This window comes from Pelophylax lessonae (assembly GCF_965119305.1).
Source record: "Pelophylax lessonae genome assembly, chromosome: 2".
NCBI classification, from domain to species: domain Eukaryota; kingdom Metazoa; phylum Chordata; class Amphibia; order Anura; family Ranidae; genus Pelophylax; species Pelophylax lessonae.
The window spans coordinates 484238556-484254499 of NC_138769.1; the positions used below are offsets into that span (position 1 = coordinate 484238556).

At 44.6% G+C, this 15944-nt stretch overlaps 1 protein-coding gene and 1 pseudogene across 2 annotated transcripts in view; one reads left to right on the forward strand and one right to left on the reverse strand.

Annotated features, from left to right (window-relative positions):
• The window catches only part of PCCA (propionyl-CoA carboxylase subunit alpha), a 1213132-nt gene that overhangs the window by 767977 nt on the left and 429211 nt on the right, over positions 1-15944 (forward strand). The window lies entirely within an intron of this gene.
• LOC309546706 lies at positions 7739-9832 on the reverse strand (annotated as a pseudogene). Its single transcript has one exon. The product of its transcript is annotated as an uncharacterized misc_RNA (transcript).

Genomic DNA, 15944 nt, shown 5'->3' on the forward strand with positions numbered 1-15944 from the left:
ACAACCTCCCTTTGAGAACATCAGAGAGATCCCTCTGCCTGTGTTGTCACAGAAAGTTGCCTTCCTAGTGTCGATCACATCTGCTCGCAGAGTGTCTGAGTTGGCATATCTGTCTTGCCGCTCCCCCTATCTGGTTGTTCATAAGGATAAAGTGGTCCTGCGACCAAATCAGTCTTTTCTTCCTAAGGTGGTTTCAACCTTCCACCTCAATGAGGATATTGTGTTGCCTTCACTTTGAAGCCTAAGCATCCGAAGGAATTTGCCTTGCATTCCTTGGACCTGGTCCGGGCGATCAAGGTTTACCTTTCCGCCACGGACTCTTTCCGGAAGTCGGATTTTCTGTTTGTCCTTCCTAAAGGACCTCGGAAGGGTACAGCGGTGTCTGCGGCAACCATTTCCAAATGGATCAGACAAACTATTGGGCAGGCCTATTCGATTAAGGGTCGAGTTCCTCCCTTCCCTGTTGAGGCGCACTCTACTAGAGCGGTTAGTGAGTCTTGGGCTTTTCGCCACCAAGCGTCGGTGGCTCAGCTGTGTAAAGCGGCGACCTGGTTGTCTGTACACACCTTTTTCTAAGTTTTCCAAACTTGATGTGTTGGCATCCTCGGATGCTTCTTTTGGCCGCAAGGTTTTGAGTGCGGCAGTGGTTTAAAGAGACATGCTATTTTTTTAATGTCTCTTAGTCATGGGGTTTATTTCATTTTTTTTTTTCCTGGGTTAGCACCTGTTGAGCTTTACTTACCCCACTGGTTCAGTTCAGTTTTTTCTCTGACCTGGGTCCTGAGTTGCCTATTTTTGGGTTGCGTCTTCCCACCCCTCACATCTACACTGCTTTGGGACGTCCCAATCGTGAAGACTGTATGAATGGGCGGCGACTGTCAGAGGACGTAAGAGAAAATAGAATTTTTGTAAAATCTTACCGTAAAATAATTTTCTCTTAGTCCTCTGACAGGCGCCGCCCCCATCTCTCTTTGAGTTTGACGTTTTTTTCATGGACTGCTTGCTGCATAACTGGATTGGAGTGATACTGGCTGGAGGATATAGGCCAGAGGGAAGGCCCCCTGTGGGTGTGTCTATATGTTAATGTTTGTTGTATTAACAAAATTACTGCCAAGCCTGGTTATGAGGAGAAGGCTAATACCCAATTATGAAGACTGTATGAATTGGCGGCGACTGTCAGAGGACTCAGAAAAGAATTTTACGGTAAGATTTTACAAAAATTCTATTTTTTGAATTACCGTGAAATAAGTTTCTCTGATGTTCATTAACGGACACAGCACCCACCCTTCTATTGAGTTGTAATACTTCTGACACTGCTTGTAACAAAACTGAGTACCTATAGCAGAGCAGGGGAGTATACCTCCTGGGCCTGCCCATAGGTGTTGTAAGTCTTTTTTTGTGCCTAGTGTCCTCCTCCTGTTGGGAGCAGTATAGCCCAATGGTCAAGAAGATCAGGAGCTGTGTCCGTCAATGAACATCAGAGAAATGCATTTTACGGTAAGTCAAAAATCCAATTTTTTCTTAAAGATTTCTATCAAATCCCTTATTTTTATTTTCTACCCAAAATCCACAAGAATCCGTCCAAGCCACCTGGCAAACCCGTAGTGGCATCAATGGATAGCATAATTTATGGCCTATGCCAATATGTAGACACATTTTTGCAGGCAATAGTCCAGGAATTGCCGTCATACATTTGGGATTCTTCCTGTCTTTTGGATATCTTAGCCAACTACACACGGGAATCAACTTACAGCTGTTTTTCCCTCGATGTCCCCTCTTTACACCTCCATTCCACTGGTCTAAAATCAGTTGAATTCTTTTTATCACATCGGTCCTAACTCAATCACGAACGGGATTCATTCTAGAAGCAACCAAATTCTGCCTTGAATCCAACTTCTTCACATTTGACGGTCAACTTTACAGACTAAGAGACATCTGTGGGGGCGTGCTTTGCCCCCAGCTATGCCAACCTCACCATGGGGTTGTGGCAATACAAACGCATCCATCATCACAATCTGTTTGCCCAATAATCACTTTGACATATACATAGATGATCTAATCATCATTTGGAATGGTCCTCCGTCTGTCATCTCTGAATTTGTGGGGTTTTGTAACAACAATAAATTGGGCCTATCCTTCATGTTCGTGCAGACCCTGACACCCTGGTCTTTCTAGATCTGGAATTAAATCATATGGACACCACAATCGCATCCAAAAACCATTTTAAGACTACGGACGGGAACTCCTATGTTCATTCAAACAGTTGCCGTTAATGCAAGATGGATAAAGAACATTCCCAATTTCAGTGTTTACTCAGATAATGTTTATTGGACAAGGACTATATACAACAGAGTGAAACACCTAAATATACATTTCTTCAAAAAGGATAGCAAGCTAGTCTTATTGAGAAGGTCCATACCACACACTTAACAAAGGTCAAAATCCCAAACCCCAGTGATGAGCCTGCTCCCATCAGGTTCATAACTCAATTTCACTATATGGAAAAGAGATTCTCAAAACACTGGAAGATACTTCTACAAGATCCTATATTGAAGCGAACAATTCCATGGTAACCTATCGCTGTGCCTGCAATATTAAGAGCCTCATAGCTCCAAGCAAACTTAAAACAAAAAAATGCTCCATGAGTACTAAACCCCACTCCTGCAATTTAGCCGGCATGTTCTAGTGCCGAAAAATGAAATGCCTTATCTGCCTCTTTTTAAACCACAGACAGTCCTCTTTTACAGCCAAACAAAAGCTTGATCCCATTTCCACATTCTTTCATGCTCCACCAAGTATGTTATTTATTGCTTAAAATGTCCTTGTGGCCTTTTCTGTCGGGCGCACTGAAAAGCATGACCAGTCCACGAAAAATCTCTGCGTCTTGATCATTGAAAGTATCTCATCTGATTACAAAAGGGCAGAGCGCTTCAAAAGGCTTTGTGGGAGAGAAACCTTTAGATTTTCTGTCAACACTCTAGTTCAGTGTTTTTCAACCTTTTTTCAACCAAGGCACCCTTTACAATCTGGCAGAATCTCGAGGCACACCAACCAAAAATTTCCAAACAATTCAATTGTTACTTACGTCAATGGGGTACTTGAGCCTGGGACGATCTACACAACCGCTCTATTCTTGCAGGATTATTGTTAATGGAAACTGCACTTCTTTTTTTATGTTGTATTCCACTTGCACATCTGCTTCAGTTTGGCCGCAGCGCAGGATACCCACGGTTTTCATGTGCATTTCCTATAGACTTCTATTATGTCCCTAATTTTTGGTGTGCTTTCAGAAAATGCACCAAAAATGTAGGACATAGTAGAAGTTTATGAGAAGCCACAGGTAACGCACATGAAAACCGCGGGTATTCTGCGCTACACCTGTGCTGCGGCCAAACTAAAGCAGATGTGCAAGTGGAATACAACATAAAAAAAAAAAGACGCGCAGTTTCCATTAACAATAATACAGTATTTAAAACCCACAAATCTATGTATAAATATTCCATAAAAAAATTGGTGATTGCTTCTTTTTTTTTTTTTGCTTTTAAAAGTAATCACCAATTTTTTTTTTTTTTTTTTTATAATGTAATATAAATATACATAAGTGTAATGTCTCGGCTGTGTGTTGCTTTAGGTACACAGCTTCACATCAAATTTAAACCAAATCTCAATGAAAGAAGCGTTGGTTTCTTTAACTGATGCAATCTTTACTGAGATATATTATGCGTGTGCATGTGCATTTACATATGAATATGTAGATATGTGGGTATGGATATGAGAGGATATGAAAGGCTTTTGGTGTTCATCAGGTTTGCAATAGATTAGCTTAGAAGTCCTAAGGGTCTGTTCCCTATGGTGGCTAAAGCTGGAATGAATAGACAAGTTTAGACTTGCCCAAGGCAGTAGGGAGAAGACCCGCCCCTAGGCTACAAGAAAATGGAGGGTCTTAAAGGGACAGACACTGCTGAGTGCCAAGCACAAGATATACAGTGCGAAGGCAGCACACTCCCCACCTGGCATACTTTTTGTTATGCCACTAACCATTGGACAGAAGTAAAACGATTCAGAAATTGGCCTAGCATACACCTTGGGAGTGCCCTGTCTAACAATTCTAACTTCAACTTTTCTAACTTTAGCATCACTACTAGGATCAGTTCCCACAATGAGTCCAATAGGCCACTCAATCCTGTGGGCCTGAGTGTCTTTAAGTAAGACAACGTCTCCAATTTGTAAGTTGGGCTTGTCATCTTGCCATTTCTTGCATGACTGGAGTGTCACCAGGTATTCTCTTCTCCACCTCTTCAGAAAATGTCCGCAAGACTTTGAACTTGTCTCCGTTGCTTGGTGTACAAGTCCTTGAGGTCAAAGTCTCCTGTAGGAGCTGTCACTGGTTCCATCTTCTGGGTCAGCAGCATTGCAGGTGTCAAGACTGCCGGCATCTCTGGATCTGTGGACACTGGAACCAAAGGTCTGGCGTTCATAATGGCCATGACTTCATGCATTAGTGTAGTCAAAGCTTCATGTGTGAGGCGAGTGGATCCAACCTTCAGGAGCATAGCATCCAGAATGCGACGAGCTACTCCTATCATCCTCTCCCAAGCTCCTCCCATATGCGATGCGTGAGGAGGATTAAAAGTCCAAGTACATCCTTGGTCTTGAAGATAGGAACCTGTTTTAGAGTCTGTAGAGATGATCTTCAATTCCTTGCAGGCCCCAATAAAGTTTGTACCACAGTGAAAACGAATCAATTTCGCTGGTCCTCGGATAAAGAAAAATCTTCTCAAGGCGTTGATGAAACTTGAAGTGGATAAAGATTCAATCACTTCAATGTGAACTGCTCTGGTACTCAGGCAAGAGAACAAAACAGCCCAACGCTTACTTTCAGCACTGCCTCCTCTGGTCTTGCGAGAAGAGATGTTCCAAGGACCAAAAACGTCTAGACCTACATGAGTGAACGGAGGATCTGAAGCAAGTCTGTCTGCAGGTAAGATTGACATCTTCTGAACCTCAAGTTTCCCTCTAATCTTCTTGCAGATCACGCATTTGCTGATCACACTGGAGACTAGCCTCTTATCCACAATCCTGCTAACCGTGGTGCTCCTTCAGTGAAGTGTCGTCCTTGATGTGTGACTTGCTTGTGATAGTGTCTCACCAGAAGAAGAGCGATGTGATAGTTCTTGGGTATGATGAAGGGATGTCTCTCTTGGATAGTCATATCCGCTGCCGACAAGCGACCTCCAATTCTTAACACTCCTTCTTCGTTGAGTTTTCCGATGGCACGGGTCAGCGACTTCCAGCTGGAAAACCTTTCAAATCTATGGGCGCCCAGACTGTCTCTTGTAACTAAAGTCTTGCAAACTGCAACTTGAGGTCTTACCTCTTTGTCTTGATCTGGTTCTATGAGCTGAAAAGTCTCTACCTGAGTAGTCTCTTTGGTTTCTGGCTTACCAAGAAAGGAAGGACCTACGAACCAGTTAGTTTGCTTGAGTACAGCGGCTAGCATCAGTCTTGTCCCGTGATCAGCTGGGTTCTTGTCCGTGCTGATGTGATGCCACTGTTCTGGACTTGTAGATTTTCTGATACGTGTCACTCTGTTGGCCACGTATGTATAAAATCTTCTTGAAGCGTTGTAAATATATCCTAACACAATCTTGCTGTCTGTATAAAAGTTCACTGCATGGATCTCAATGTCCAGTTCTGTCGTAATCATGTCTGCCATCTCTACAGCTAAGACAGCAGCACAAAGTTCTAGACGTGGGACAGTGTGAACGGGTCTCGGAGCCGGTTTAGATTTTCCCATAATGAACCCGACATAGCTTTGTCCCTCAGTGTCTATTACCCTAAAATAGGTTACAGCTGCGATAGCCATAATGGAAGCGTCAGAGAATATGCATATTTCTCTTCTCTTTGTAGCAGATAAGGAAACCGGTACATACGGTCTTGGGATGCTGAGTTGTTCAAGCTCTAACAATGAGTCTTTCCACAACTTCCACTGCATTTCCTTCTCTTCAGGTAGAGGTATGTCCCAGTCACTTTGTTCTTGCTCAATAGTGAACTGTCTCAAAAGAGCTTTGCCTTGCATGATGATGGGTGCTACGAATCCCAGGGGGTCATAAAGACTGTTGACTATAGATAGGACACCTCTTTTTGTAAATGGCTTCTCTTCTCTGGCGACCTTGAAGGTGAAACTGTCAGTCTTCAGGTCCCAACTAAGGCCAAGACTTCTTTGCAAGGGTGGTGATTCTGTTCCTAGATCCAAGTCTTTGTGGTCTTTAGCACGGTCTTCCGTTGGAAATGCTTCCATAACTCTGCTGCTGTTGGAAGCGATCTTATTCAATCTTATGTTGGATTCTGCCAACATTTCTCTTGTACTTTTCAAGACCTTAATAGCTTCTTTGTTGCTGGAGAAAGAAGCAAGTCCATCATCTACGTAAAAGTTCTTCATGACAAACTGTTTGGCTTCTTGACCATGTCCTTCATCTTGCTGTGCTGCTCGTCTCAAGTTGTAGATAGCTACAGCTGGAGAACGGCTGTTTCCAAACACATGTACCTTCATCCTGTTCTCTGTGATGTCTTTGTTAAAGTCATTGTCTGCATACCGCAGGAACCTTAAGTAGTCTCTGTGATCTTCTCGAACAAGGAAACAGTAGAACATCTGTTGTTCGTCTGCTTTTACTGCTACGAGTTCTTTTCTGAACCTGATGAGTACTCCAAGGAGTGTATTGTTCAGGTCAGGTTCGCTGAGAAGAACATCATTTAGTGAGATGCCTTCGTGCTTCGCACTAGAGTCAAATACTACATGTATCTGACCTGGTTTCTGAGGATGGTACACCCCAAATATTGGTAAGTACCAGTGTTCTTGGTTTTCCTGTAGTGGTGGTGCCCTTTCTGCTTGCTCGTTGTCAAAGATCTTTTGCATGAAGGCTTGGAAGTGTTTCTTCATACTTGGCTTTCTTTGTAGAGTGCGTTGCAACGACGTGAAGCGTTTCTTAGCTTGTACCCTGTTGTCAGGAAGGCGATGGCGTGGTGACCGGAAGGGTAGAGGCGCTACCCAGCTGCCTGAGTTGTCTTTGAAGACTTCTCTGTCCATGATCTCAAGGAAGAGTGTATCTTCCACCGAGGGTGCTGGCTTGTCGTCGTCTTGTGTTCTTTTAAACACTTTGCAGCCCAGTTCATCTGTATCTCCAGTTGAGGCTAAGTCTTCCATGCACCTCTGGATACTCTGATGATGTGTTGGGTTACCTAATCTCTCTTTAATGTGTAGACTGTTGGTACATGGGTAAAGACAAGATGTACAACCAATTCTGTAACTGATGTGTTCTGTAAACATTTACCTTTGCTGGTCTGTGCAGTCCGTCTAGACATACCTCTCCAACGATAACCCATCCGAGATCAAGGCGTTGTGCAAATGGTGCGTTGTGTGGCCCATTGTACTGTTCTCTGACTTTGTGCACTCTGAGGATATCTCTCCCAAGTAGAAGGGAGATTGCAGCATCTGGATCTAGTGCTGGTATCTGGTCGGCTATTCTCACTAGATGAGGGTGATGACGAGCAACTTCAGGTGTGGGGATCTCTGACTTGTCGTCTGGTATCTCATCACATTCTATGAGGGTAGGAAGAGTCACCTTTGTCTTTCCATCTAATGACTCGATGATGTAGTTTGCTCTTCTCCCTGTCGTCTCTACAACTCCAGAACAAGTCTTCAAGGTGTATGGAGTTGGACTTCCTTTGACCGAAGAGGTCAAAGAACCCTGTTTTTGAACCCTGTTTTTGCCAGAGATCTGTTACTCTGTTCATCCAAGACTGTGTACATCTTGATTGCCTTTTCTCTGAAACCCACAGGATACACCTTGACTAAGCATATCTTGGAGCATGATCTAGGACGGCCCTGCTCTGTACAGATCTCAGTGCACTTGGAGGTTACTGCTGGAGTTGTACTCTCTCCTCGCTCCCCACCATGATCTTCTTGAGTTGCTGGAACTTCTTGCTTCCATGGTGGTGGTCCTGGGTGCAGTGTTGACAGGTGTTTGTCACTGTTGCACTCTGTGCATTGTATGGTTTTTGTACAGTCTTTTGCAAGATGCTGAATTGAAGCGCAACATCTGAAACAAATGCGATTGTCTTTAAGGTAAGCTTTGCGCTCTTCTAATGTCTTACTCCTGAAACTGCGACATTTTCTTAGTGGGTGAGGCTTGTTGTGGATCGGACATATTTTGTCTGGCTCCTCAACTTTCTTACTTGCGTAGTCTTCCTGATTGGCTGCAGATTCAGTCGGGACTTCTGTCTTCCGTACAGAAACTGTTGCTCTGCGTTCTTTGTAAAGCGCTGGAGGTTTTTGTTCTACCTTTGGGAAGCTTGCCGTTCTCTTGTTCAGGAAAGCAAAGCTTGGATCATTGCGTGTTTCTGCTTGGTCTACGATGAATTCAGCAAGGAAAGCGAATGGTGGAAACACAACTCGACAATCTTTCTTGTATCTTGATGCTTGAGTGACCCACCTTTCTTGCAAGTTGTAAGGAAGTTTCTCGATTATGGGATCAATTCCACGTGCTGTATCCAAGTATGTGAGACCTAGCAGATATCCACTAGACTTAGCGGCTTCTATTTCTAAGAGTAGGTCCCCGAAAACTCTCAGCTTTTGATTGTCCTTGTTTGTTATTCTTGGATAGTTTTCTATCCTCTTCAGAAGCGCATCCTCGATCACTTCAGGTGATCCATAGCATTGTTCTAGTCTCTGCCACACCATTGCAAGTCCTGCTGCTGAGTCATGAACATGTACTGACCTGATTCTTTGGGCTTGCTCAGTGGACTCTGGTCCTAGCCATTTGACGAGCTGGTCAAGCATTTCTCTGTCTGTCAGATCTAAGTCTTGGGTACCGCTCAGGAAAGAGGACTTCCAGGCCCAGTAGTTTTTTGGACGGTCATCGAATTTTATGAGACCAGCGCTCACTACCTCACGGCGCATCAGGAATCTTGTGACTTCTGTAGCTCTTGCTGCGTCTGGTGAATACTTCCTGGGTGTAAACTCAGGGTATGGCTGCGGCTGGTAAGGCTGATTACACGCTTGACTAAGTCCACTTTGGTTAGGTTGTTGTTCTCGTCTGTTGTAAATCTTTCTGCTATAATCCAGGCTTGTATTTGCTTGAGGAGGGATTACATCGGCATCTGTTTGCGCTCTTGGAGGGTTGGCAGATTGGTCTCTGAGCATGCGACCACTTGACTCCTCACGCTGAGGTTCTGATTCAGTCTTGCAGTGCTGCGTAGTATCAAAGTTGCTTATTGCTGGTGGAGTCAATGATGACCTAGGTATGTCATTGGACTGCTGGTCAGTGAACATGGTTGCTTGTGACTGTACGTACTCACTGGTGCGTTGGATTGCACTGTGGGTTGACGTCTGAGCGAGCTGAGCTTCGTCAGCCCTTGTGAGAACTTCTGCCTCGACTAAGGCTGCTGCAGCGTTTTTCTGCTGTTTAAGTGTAAGGATGCTTGCACTTCTGCCTTTTTTCTAAGTGCTTCAGATTCACTTTTTGCTTGTTCTCTCATCAATTCAGCTTCCTGTTCTGCATAGGAAGCCACAGCACAGGCTGCTTCTGCTTTTGCTCTTGCCTTGGTTGCTTTGACGCTAACTGATGACAGACTAGTGATGCTTGAATGTCTAGAACTAGTGCGTTTAGATCTTGCTGCACCGGCGCTAGCTGGAGTCAGATCTGTTTGACTGCATGCTCTGGACAGTGTTGTGCATCTAGACCTAGTTCTTGGCAAGCTGCATGTCTTCCTCTTTACAGGAGCATTGAGGGTTAACTGACAGAGTGTTATTCTCTGTGTTCTGCTTCTCCATTTTGCTGACAGCGTGAGATACTGATGATGATGACTGAACACACAGCCTGTGTTCTAGTGAGTGAGGGAAATTAGTTTCACTTTCGTTTTGCTCCCACACAGACTGGATTTATGAGTCCTTTTACTGCTGCGGACGATTCAAAGCTGTTTAACTGCTTCTGATAACGTTTTAAAGCCTTTTTACTGTAATGTCTCAGCTTTGTGTTGCTTTAGGTACACAGCTTCACATCAAGTTTAAACCAAATCTCAATGAAAGAAGCGTTGGTTTCTTTAACTGATGCAATCTTTACTGAGATATATTATGCGTGTGCATGTGCATTTACATATGAATATGTAGATATGTGGGTATGGATATGAGAGGATATGAAAGTGGTAAAACTGTGAAACAAACATATAAAAGACAGGTATAAGTATGGCTATTCAAACATCATACATTATACATAGTTATACAGAAGATAGGGACTAACTAACATGTGCTTGCTACAAACTGGAACACATATTGTCTATACAAATGTCTAACATCCCTCTATACAGGCTGAACTAGCAAATCCTTTACTTACAGGCTTTTGGTGTTCATCAGGTTTGCAATAGATTAGCTTAGAAGTCCTAAGGGTCTGTTCCCTATGGTGGCTAAAGCTGGAATGAATAGACAAGTTTAGACTTGCCCAAGGCAGTAGGGAGAAGACCCGCCCCTAGGCTACAAGAAAATGGAGGGTCTTAAAGGGACAGACACTGCTGAGTGCCAAGCACAAGATATACAGTGTGAAGGCAGCACAATAAGATATGTGGGTTTTAAATACTGTATTATTGTTAACGGAAACGGCACATCTTTTTTTATGTTGTATTCCACTTGCACCTGCGCTGCGGCCAAACTGATGCAGATGTATATATATATATATTTTTTTTTTTCATCCAACCATATACGTTAAATTTTTTTAATCGCTAATTTACTCTGCCCTCAGTACATCTCACAGAGGACAGTTACTGCTATGTAGATAATACCAGTGGAGAAAGGCATGTCTTGTTCCATACACCGACACACGTTTTTGTTTCGGTTTTTTATTTTTGGTATTTTTTCAACCTTTTTCTTTCTTTGAACAATTTAAAAAAATGCCCTTTTATAAACTGGATTTTATATGAAAACTATAACTTATGGAGACTTTTTTTTTCCTAGCTCAGCCTCCCTTCCAGTGTTTTCTTCTCTCACCTCTCAGGATGGCAACACATGAGAGATAAGAGACTCCACCCTACAGGAAACACAATTGGTTCACAGCTGTTAAAAGGCCCCACCCTTCCCCTTGTCCCTCAGTATTGATTGTGTTTCTCCTACAGTGAAACATTTATTTTTTTTTCTCTGACCTGCAGACTCGGTGTTGGATGGTCCCCCTGTGAGACAGGTTCAGCAACGCCGGTGAGGGCTGCACTCTACCTGCACGCCTTTTAGGCTTCTCACAGGTCTCCCCAGGATGCAGGCAGTTGGTCACAGTGGTGGTCCCTCCAGAGCCTGTGGCCTGCTCTTCAGCAGGGGTCTCCTCCGGCCCTCCTTGCCATTCAGTTGGAATTGGAAAAAAACGCCGGACATAGCGGCGGCTTGGAGGAGGAACCAATGCTCTCCAAGCCTCATTTAGAAACCGGAATTTCCAGTTTGTGCAAGAGAGTACGCAGTATGACCCAGATGAAGGAAGCAAGAACAGAGATATCCTGACCCGCATGGCGGCGGTAAGGATGACTCTCCAGCTGAAAAAAGTCAGAAAGCTGCCAAAGACATGAAACCTACCGCAACCCATCTCATGGAGAAGGAGGAGGGAAGGTCGGTGCAGGTGGCTGCAGGCAAGAGCAGATCGGAGCCCAGTAAGTGCTGTTTCTTTCCTGGTTGGTGCTAAAACCAGTGTCAGGTTTAGTTCCTGGTAGTCCCCAGCAGGGCCTGTAGCCAAGTTATTATGGGGCAGGAAGAGTGATCTTGTGTTTATTTCCCCTTCTCTTGCAGAATCCCCAGGTGGAACCCAGGAGGCCTCTGATAAAGCACCCCCTGTATCTGCTAGCACTAGCTCCTCTAAAAAATGTGGTAATTGCGGGGAGAGACTGCCCATATCTCACACCAAGTCCTTTTGCTTAAGGTGTATTAACAAACTGGCTGGTAAAGAGGCCTTGGGGTTGATGAAAGATTTCCTTAAGTCTTCTTCTTTCCAGTCCTTCTGCACCTCTGTAGCTCCCCCCCCCCCCCCCCAGGTAACCGAGCGGGTGAGCTAAGCCCTAAAGAGGGCCCTTCTTCTCAGTAAAGTTTACTTTCCAAGGCAGGCCCATCTGCTTTTCTGTCTGGTTCGTAGGGTCTCCCCCCTGCTCAAGCAAGGGAAGAGGAAGACCTAGGAAACACAGAAAGTCAGGCTAACTCTCAGCTTAGCTCTGGGGAGTAGGTTGATGTGGATCTAGATAGTGAGGCAGAGGAGACTAAATTGAACAGAAATATGTTTGGTCTGGAAAATCTGGAGGGACTCCTTCAAGCTGTTTATGCTACAGAAGAAATCCCAGAACCCCCCAAGGAGACCTCAGCACAGGATAAGATGTATAAAGGACTGGTTAAAAACCAATCCAAGGTATTGCCTGTTCACCAATTTCTGAAAGATTTAATTCTTCAAGAATGTCAGTTTCCTTAAAGAGGTCTGGTTAGACCAAAGACGTGGAAAAGGAGATTCCCTTTTAAGGGGGAAGAGGTGAAAAAATTCCTCAAGAGTCCAAAATTGGACGCCTCCCTGTCTCAAGTGACTAAGGGGTCTGACCTCTCTTTTGAGGACATAGGGAATATCAGAGATGCCAAGGACCGTAAGTCAGAATCTCTGTTAAAGAAAGCCTGAGATGCCAACTCATCCACTATGGCTCCAGCACTGGCTGCAACTTGCATTGCTAGGAAAGCAGATTTCTGGATAGAAAAGCGTACAAAACACCTGTCACAGGAAAATAAGTCCCAGGACCTGCTGGATTCCCTTTCAGTTATAGGGAAAGCTGTCGCCGCCTACTTGGCCGACTCAGCAGTCAAGTCAGTAATAGCCCAAGCTAAGACCAGAGCTCTCATTAATTAAGCTAGGAGAGCCATTTGAGTTAAAGTTTGGGAAGGCAACTTTATTTCAAAGGTGAAGCTCTGTGGGCTACCTATTGAAGGGTCCTTACTGTTTGGCTCAGGCCTGGATTAAGTATTTTCCAGGTCCTCTTAGAAAGGGAAGAAATTTCCTAGCAAGCCTAAAAGGGAGAAATATAGTATTTTTTTTTGTGGTCCCCCCGTGGCAAAGTGAACAGAGAGACAAAAAAGAGCCCAATAAGAAGTGGGTCTTTGGTAGATGTAGGTAAAGAAGTAATTTGCTCTTCCCCCTCTCCAGGCTCAAGCGCCAAAGATACTAAGTGACGCCAGAGTCAAAGGGTGGGGGGGGGGGGCAGACTTTCATTTGATTTCCCCATGGGAGGAAATTTCAGTCAGTCCATACATTTATCACCTCTTTCAGGAAGGCTACTGCCTAGAATTTCCATCCATACCCCCAATAGAAGTAACTTTAACTCATCCATCCTCCAAAGGATGTACTAAAAAGAGGAGCCCTTTTGTATGGGATTCAAGAACTGGCAGAACAAATAGTGATTCCAGAAAATCAGCTTTACCAAGGCTTTTACTCCCACGTGTTTGTGGTACCCAAGCCCTCAGGGAAATACTGCCTTATCATAAACCTCAGAAACTTAAACAATTTCCTAGAGTATAAGATGTTTTCAAAGGAAGGTATTTATACAGTCCACAAAAACCTGTTAAAAGAGGTGTTTGACCACTCTGGATCTCAGCGATGCCTACCTGCGGTGGTCATAGAGGAAGGGACTGCACATTGGCAGTTCAGAACACTCCACCTTTGATCTAGCAGCCAATCCAAGGATTTTTACCAAGATCCTAGCAGAGGTGATGGCCTATCTTCATCGCCAGGGAATAGCTTTGATTCCTTACCTGGACGATCTACTGATTTTTGGTCCGTCAGCGGACCAAGTGGGATCAAACACCCAGAAGGTGTTAACAGTCCTACAAACGCTAGGCTGGTTGCTCAGCATGGAAAAGTCATCCCTGGAGCCTGCCCAGGTTCAGACCTATTTAGGGTACCGGATAGACTCACGGGTACAAAGTCTTTTCCTCCCAAGGGAAAAGGTGGAGAAGGTAGTCTCTTCAGTAAGAGGGTTGATGGTCACCCCCTCGTGCTCCAGGAGAGAGATACTGAGAGTTCTGGGGCTCATGTCAGCCAGCATCTCAGCAGTAGGTTGGGCACAGCTACACTTAAGGGACCTTAAATTCTTCCACTTTACCTCCTGGGACAACAGGGTCAAGTCCCTTGACGAAAGGGTAATCCTCACCCCTCAGGTAAAAACCTCCCTGGGGTGGTAGTCAATACCAAGCAATTTAGAAAAGGGTCGTCAGTGGAGCCATCTAGAGGGAGCCCAAGCCCAGGGCATCTAGGACAAGGAAGTAGCCCAGGTCTCTTCCAATTTCAAAGAACTCAGAGCAGTGGGCGAAGCCCTAAGAGCCTTCGAGAGTTCCATTTCAGGCATGGAAATTCAGGTCTGCTCCGACAATGCCACAACAGTAACTTACCTGAATCACCAAGGAGGTACCAGGTCCAGACCCCTGTTGGTACTAGCCGAGGAAATCCTAGGCTGGGCCGAAGGAAGAGTGAGTTCCCTGTCGGCCATTCACATAAAAGTGGAAAGCAACTGGGAAGCAGATTTCCTCAATCGCCATCCAATAAGACAAGGAGAATGGGAGCTAAATCTGTATTTCAGACACTAGTCCAAAAATTCAGCTGCCCAGAGGTAGACCGATTTGCCAGTCTACACCAGGTAAGAAGCTTCTTTTCCAATTCGTGGGAAAGAGGGACGTTGGGCCTGGGGACTCTGGCCCAGATATGGCAGTTCGAGTTAGCCTATGGCTTTCCCCTCTAACTCTTATTCCTTGATAGACACACTCCTCCTGAGCAATAAACCAATAGCAAGGAAAATATACTGAAAAGTTTGGAAAACATGTTGTACCTGTTGTAGGTAGAAGCAAATTTCTTCCACCTCTGTCCCCATTATCTTGGATTTCTTACAAGATGGGGTAGAGAAGGGTGTGGCGGTTAACCATCGGGTACAAATAGCAGCTCTGCCTTTCTAGACGCGGGACTTAAGAGATTTTTGATGGCCTGGGATAGAGCTACCCTGTCACTATAGACAGGTTGCCTTCTTGGGACCTGACTAGGGTTCTAGAGGTGTTAGCTTGAAGCCCTTTTGAACCTATAGAAGAGGTTTCTTTTAAGTTTTTGTCACTAAAACGAACCTTCCTTTTAGCTGTCACGGCAGCCAGGAGGGTAGGGGACTTACAAGGTCTTTCAATTAAAGATCATTTATGTTGATCTTCCCAGATAAGATTATCCTCAGGCCTATATCTGCCCAAGGTAGCATCTTCCTTTCACAGGAAGCATGAAATAATTTTACCTTCCTTTTGTGATGAGCCTAGAAATGAAAAAGAAATGAAATTTCATTGTTTAGATGTGAGGAGATGTCTCCTCACTTATTTACAGATGACCAGGGAGTTTAGGAGATCGAATCACCTTTTGATCCTCTACTCTGGACCAAGAAAAGGACTGCAAGCAGCAAAACCTTCAGTCTCTAGGTGGGTCAGGCTAGCCATTACCATGTCTCACGAGGTTTCAGGTATTCCTGTGCCAGCAAAACTGAAAGCACATTCAACCAGAGCACTGGCAACCTCCTGGGCCAAAAAAGTGGGAGCTTCCTGGGAACAGATTCGCAGTGCAGCCACCTGGTCCAGCCATGACACATTTCTGAAGCACTATTGAGTGGAGGTGCTGTCGTAGCAAGACCTAGCCTTTGGCCGGAAGGTACTACAGGCAGTGGTCCCACCCTAAGGGCCTTTTGGTTACTTTATTATCCTCTCGTGTTGCCGTCCTGGAAGGTGAGAGGAGAAAACCGTCCGTTAGACTTACCGGTAACAGTGTTTCTACAAACCTTCCAGGAGGGCAGGCCTACTTTCTGCAATGTTAAAAGGGAGAGGAAAGAATGTAAACATAGGTGGTAAGTACCTAAGTGATTATACATCC